General features: G+C 39.0%; 1 protein-coding gene across 2 annotated transcripts in view; it reads right to left on the minus strand.

Moving 5' to 3' along the window:
• LOC306859698 (neural cell adhesion molecule L1-like protein) overlaps nt 1–2703 on the minus strand; it is a 66006-nt gene extending 63303 nt beyond the window's left edge. For both annotated transcript variants that reach the window (XM_079400889.1, XM_079400887.1), the window contains exon 1: nt 2606–2703. The gene's annotated coding sequence lies outside the window, so the exon portion shown is untranslated. The remainder of the gene's footprint in view (nt 1–2605) is intronic.
• Nucleotides 2704–6000: the final 3297 nt, after the last annotated feature.

Here is a 6000-nt window from a genome sequence, read left to right on the forward strand (position 1 = left end):
ATATGAGGGCAGATGACAGGCCCCCCGAGGGAAGGGAGTAGATGTTCAAGTTTTACTCTGGTCCGGACGAGAGTGTTGAGAACGCCTCGTCTGGATCACCTCCCTCAGGTCTTGCCTACCTCTCTTTGGCCCGCGCCTCCCTCTAGCCCTACCCGCAGGCGGGGGAGGGGCACGAGTCGCGACACTAGCCTTCTGTGACCATCTCTGATCCCCAGGCGGAGATGGGCCAGGACCTCTGCGTTGTTTGGGCTCAGACCTGGACCTTCTTGAAATGAAGGTTTTGAAGGCAGCTGAGCGTGCCTTCGGCTCCCTAAACTTCTCGACCACTGTCTCGACGGAGGTACCGAAAAGCTCGAAAGGCGAGACTGGAGCATCGAGAAGAAAGCCCTTCTCTTTCTTCCCAATACTTGCCAGATTTATCCACAGATGTCTCTCCGTTACCACCATGGCCACCATAGACCTGCCCGGCCTGCTTAGTGGCACGGAGAGCCAAATCCGTGGTGCGGCGCAGCTCAGCTACCTCATCAAGCGACAAGCCCTGACCCTTATCCAGGTCTTTCAGCAGATCAGCCTGGTACGCCTGAAACATCGCCATCGTGTGCAACAAAGCGACAGCCTGACCTGCTGCTGCATATGCCTTGCCATTTAAGCGAGATGTTTCTTGAAGGGGCCTAGATGGCAAGGAGGGAGCCTTGAGAGAGGATGTCTTGCCCATAGAGAGATAGCTGGCTAGCGTCTCTTCGACAGGGGGCATCCACTCATAACCGCTTTCATGCATCCCCTCAATGTTAGCATAACTAGTATGCTGGAACATATGAACGTGAGATGAAAACGGCTTTTTCCAGTGCCTCTCAACCACCGCATGGAGATCAGGAAGAAAAGGAAGGCTCACTCGAGCTGGGGGGCTATGGCCCCCAGAAAATCACCCCAAATCCATTCTCACCAAAGCAGGAATCACACAAAGAAGTTTATCCCTAAAACGGTGCAAGAATCCAAATACAGACATTACCTAGGAGAAAATCTGCTGGTGGTGGCAGACAGAGAGATGTGTGGAGTTCAGATAGATGTTGATAAATTGGATTACAGGTTTATAGGGTATTAAAGGTTTTAGGACATAATGATAGAGATTAATCAGGACTGAACCCAATATACCTCTTTAGGATTGTCATTCACATTTTGTATGGTCAAAGCACATTTTCTATAAGGTTTTTTTTTATGCTATGTAAGTGTTTATTGCTGTCTTGTCTTTAGAGGTTTATTCTGCAGGGTTAGTTCACCCAAATTGGAAATTCAGTCATCATTTTCTCATCCTTGCAGTGCTCCAAAATTGCGTTTATATCATGATCATATCATTTGTAATATTGTCACACATTAAAATATTGAATAACATGTTTTCACAAATGAATCACACATTAAATATTTAGAATTTTTTTTTTTTTTTTTTTTGAAAGTCAGTGGGTCAATTACTGAGACATTCTTCAAAATAAATTATTTTGTGTTCCACAGAAGAAAGGACGTCATACAGGTTTTCAAAAGCATGAGTGTAAATGACTTCAGAATCACACACACAGATAGATAGATAGATAGATAGATAGATAGATAGATAGATAGATAGATAGATAGATAGATAGATAGATAGATAGATAGATAGATAGATAGATAGATAGATAGATAGATAGATAGATAGATAGATCAGTCATGTACCAGTCAATTTGATTCAGTCATACTAAATACTTATTATTATTGAATAGCCTACTTAAATACCTGCTGAACTTAGGTAGCTTCTAACTGTGATATTCAATTTTTACCACCTGAAGCACATTTTAGGTTGATGAACAAAACATGTTTCACTGTAAAAATGACTGATAAAATGCTGATAAAAACGGCCTCATTCTCCAATGTTCTATAGAGGCTTGGTGTACTGCTACATTAAAAGAACTGTTATAGATACATTTGTATTTCAGCATGTTTGTGGTGCTGATGTAAAGCTTGTGTCTGATACTAGGGTCTCAGCACGGTATTTGAGTATTTCTGGATTTGCCAATTACCCATTCCCAGTCAAGTTGGGTCACAATGAAAGAGGTTCGACCTATTTCTCTGTGAAAAGCTGCAGCAGCCTGAATAGACAGATTTCAGAGAACAAACTACAGCCCCTGCCCTAAGACCTCCTCTTTCTCATGTGCATGAGAAGAGCCCCAACCTTCACAATACACTCACTGCATTGCTCCTCCATCCAGCCTGTTTAACACACTATAAATTTAATTATTTTGCTATAAATGCCTGGATTACTAATAAATAAATAGACCTACATAGGCTACAGAAATAATAAATAAGCTAATTATATAAGACTAAACAGGTGTTTTGCAGTTACGTAACTTCAAGTGCACAGGCATGTTTCTTTTTGTAAAGAGATTAATTAGAATAAACAAATGATACTTCATGAGTCATGACTTAACATGCCATCAGTTAACTCTGAATTAAACTCATGTGTGTGACGGATGAGATTTAGAGAAAGTGGCACGCACTTTGAGATCAAGAATTGCGTAACAAATGATCGATCCTTTGCATTATTCATTCTCCCACCTGTTAATTAAAAGTGCCTTACCTGATTTCAGTCGGCGTTAAGCTCTAGCAGGCTCCTGTCACAAGAGATGAGCAGGATGACACCAACACGCGAGCCGCACAAACTTTTCCACGCACTCTGAGCGCATCCCTCCCGCGCGCGCCCCATCAGCGTGCACTGACAGGAGCGCTGCACCAATAACTACAACGACCGTCGACCACTATAAAAACAGACGTTTGTGAGGGGATTTTATAACTTTTTTTGAAAGGAGAACTCTAATAACTTGAACTACTGTACATGTTACATTTTACGTACGTACATACATGCACACATAGCCTAAATAAATAAATAAATAAGAGTAGGCTAGATATTCATAAATAGTCTACAGTAATTCAAGGCATTACGGGAGACATTTTTGCGCCAGCTCATTTTACAACTCATAACAGCATTTTATTAACTTATATAATATAATATACCAACCTATTTGAGCAAAATAAATAAACAAAACAAAATAAAATACAATAAAACAAAACAAACATTTTATATAAACTATACTGACAACCAAGTTTTAAAGGGATAGTTCACAAAAAAAAAAAAAAACTAAATAGATAAATAAATAATAAAAATTCTTTCAACATTTACACACCCTTAAATTGTCCCAAACCCGTTTCTTTCTTTTGTTAAACACAAAAGAAAACATTTTGAAGAATGTGGGTAACCAAACAGTTGACGGTAGCCACTGACTTCCATAGTATGGCTAATATCAACTGTTTGGTTACCCACATTCTTCAGAATAGCTTATTTTATATAACTTGACTTGTATTTTTAGGGGGGAAAATAACAATACTGTAAAAGTATATATTACCTTGTTGAATGTAATATCAGTTTTAACCATACGTTATGTGGTGATTTATACTTTTTACTTACAAAACCCATAGTACTTGACCATTAAATAACACTTTTGTCCATCTAAACATACTGTACATGGAAACAGTTAACATTTAGCATTTTACACACACACACACACACACACAGAGGTAGGTAGGTAGGTAGGTAGGTAGATAGATGATAGATAGATAGATAGATAGATAGATAGATAGATAGATAGATAGATAGATAGATAGATAGATAGATAGATAGATAGATAGATAGATAGATAGATAGATAGATAGATAGATAGATAGTGTAATTTTTTATAATTCTATTTATTTCTTTATATTTCTGTATAATGTTTCCTATTTTACAGCATTTTGGGTCAACATAACATGCTTTATAAATAATCTTGGCTTGGTTTGACTCGATAACCTCCAACTCTGTCAATCTAAGCAGTGGATACTAAACTGAAGTGAGTTCCAGTCATTTCCACAGCTTTCCAAACTCATTATAACTGTAGCTGCAGCCGGTTAGTGCTCACTTAAAGCTGTTTAAACCAAGTCTATTTAAACTGCAGGGTCCGCGGGACACCAGCGAGTGCACGGCTGCAAAATTACTTATCCCACTGGTTCAGAATTCATAGGCCTTGATGTGTTTATATGCCCATGTTAGGGATTTTATGCTCGCTTTTGCAGGCAGGGGTTGGAGGTGCTGTTCATGTTTTCAGACTTTTTCCTCCACCAGCAGGAAGGTTATGGTCGAGAGCTCCCTAAGAGATGTGTAATTTACTTTGCTTACCCAGGCTGAACATAAACTAGCAGAGGTCAACACTATGAGTCTAAGAGGGATTTTCTGAGTGTCCCTCTGTATTATCTTCCCTGAATTACCTTTATAAGTGAATATGAATGTCCTTAGAGTGTCAGGAACCACTAATCAGAGTTAAAATGAACTCTACTATACGTAACATGCTGTAATTGCTTTTTAATCTCGGTGCAGGAGGGCAGTAAATGTCCAGCCATGCACGTAATTGGTCCTTCTGCTTTCTCTTAGTTAATACATGCAATGGCTGGACAGCTCTGTTTGAATCCTATCGCAGAAATGTTGTCATTATTCATAATGTGCAATTACAGTGCTTTAAAGGATGATCTGCTTCAATAGAACACTACATGTATTCAAGTGCAAAGTGTTTCCTGAAATTTGGAATATGTAGTGATTGAAAGTCATGAAAAGAAGATGCATGGGTTGGTAAATTTACTCTCTTCCAAACATTGTTGTCCCCTTATTCCACACACAACCAAAAAATCTACCCCTGTAATTATGGATAATGCAAATGCATTTCTCTCCTCTGAGGTTTAGGCCCTCTCTTCATGGATTATGGTGTGTGGAAAGCCAGTTTTGCATTAGAAGGATCAGAGTGCACACGAGGGACGTTCTGAAACCTCATTCAGTGCCTAGGCCTACCCCTGTAATAGGCCACTATTGTCCTAAAAGATGCCTTTTTGTTGTCATGGTGATGCCGACTATGTGGAATGCACAAAGTCACTTAATGAGCTGCGTCGTTCAGCTTGTTCCATTGTAAATCATTTCTGATGTGTGTATTTTAAGCTGGCACTCGGACAAATATAGATAGTAGTTAAGACACATCAATCACATAATTCGGGAAAAAAAGTTCTCTTCAATGTTTAACAAAACCGTTTGTCTTTAGATATTTCTGCATTTGGAGTATCTCTCAGATGTTTCCACCACTGAATAAAAAAGGTAATTGCAAATTTGCATTTCACAGACTTTTTTCTCCCGCAATTGTATGTTTATGTCTTGCAATTATTTTTTCTCAGAATTGTGAGATATAAACTGCAACTGCGAGAAATAAAAGAAATAGGCCTGAAGAGTTTATATCTCACAATTCTGTGGGAAAAATGGTGTTACTATTATGTTAGGTTTTGTTAAATTGTTAATATGTTATTATTTATTATTTTTTTAATGGTTTTTAAAATAGTGTTCACACAGTGTCACACAGTGTTTTTGGCAGTGCTTGTGTCTGACTGAGACAAGAAATTATGTAATATGAGAGATGTAGTCATTGAATATATTTTGTTCCAAAACAATGCAAATAATCTACAGTTTAGCCCACACAGATAGTTGGTTTGGAAAAAGTGACCAAAACATTGAGAAATTTGTCCTAGGGATTGTAAAAAGTGTAAATGAATGCCTTGCCTCCGGTAATATAGTACTGCCCTCTAGTGTAAGTGTAAGAAACAAACCACACAAGTGGCATGGGACCACTTGAGCATGTACAGCACATCCCAGGCGCAGCACTTACATTCAGTATCAAAAATCACACACGCCTCCAACATTCTAGAACTGCTCAAGGCTTTAGTAAGAGCAGGCTGCTGTTAGAGATAACACAGTCAGGAGACTCACTACGCTTGCAGAGTCTCTGATGGCGCTTGGCACGTCTCACTCACTCATGTAGAGAAGGACAGAGAGCTGAATGTGGGTTTAGACAAGCTTTTCAAACCTCTGGCACTGTGATGAGACAGAGAATTGGAAAACAGTATAAACAA

Source organism: Barbus barbus (genome assembly GCF_936440315.1).
Source record: "Barbus barbus genome assembly, chromosome: 40".
Taxonomy (NCBI): Eukaryota; Metazoa; Chordata; class Actinopteri; order Cypriniformes; family Cyprinidae; genus Barbus; species Barbus barbus.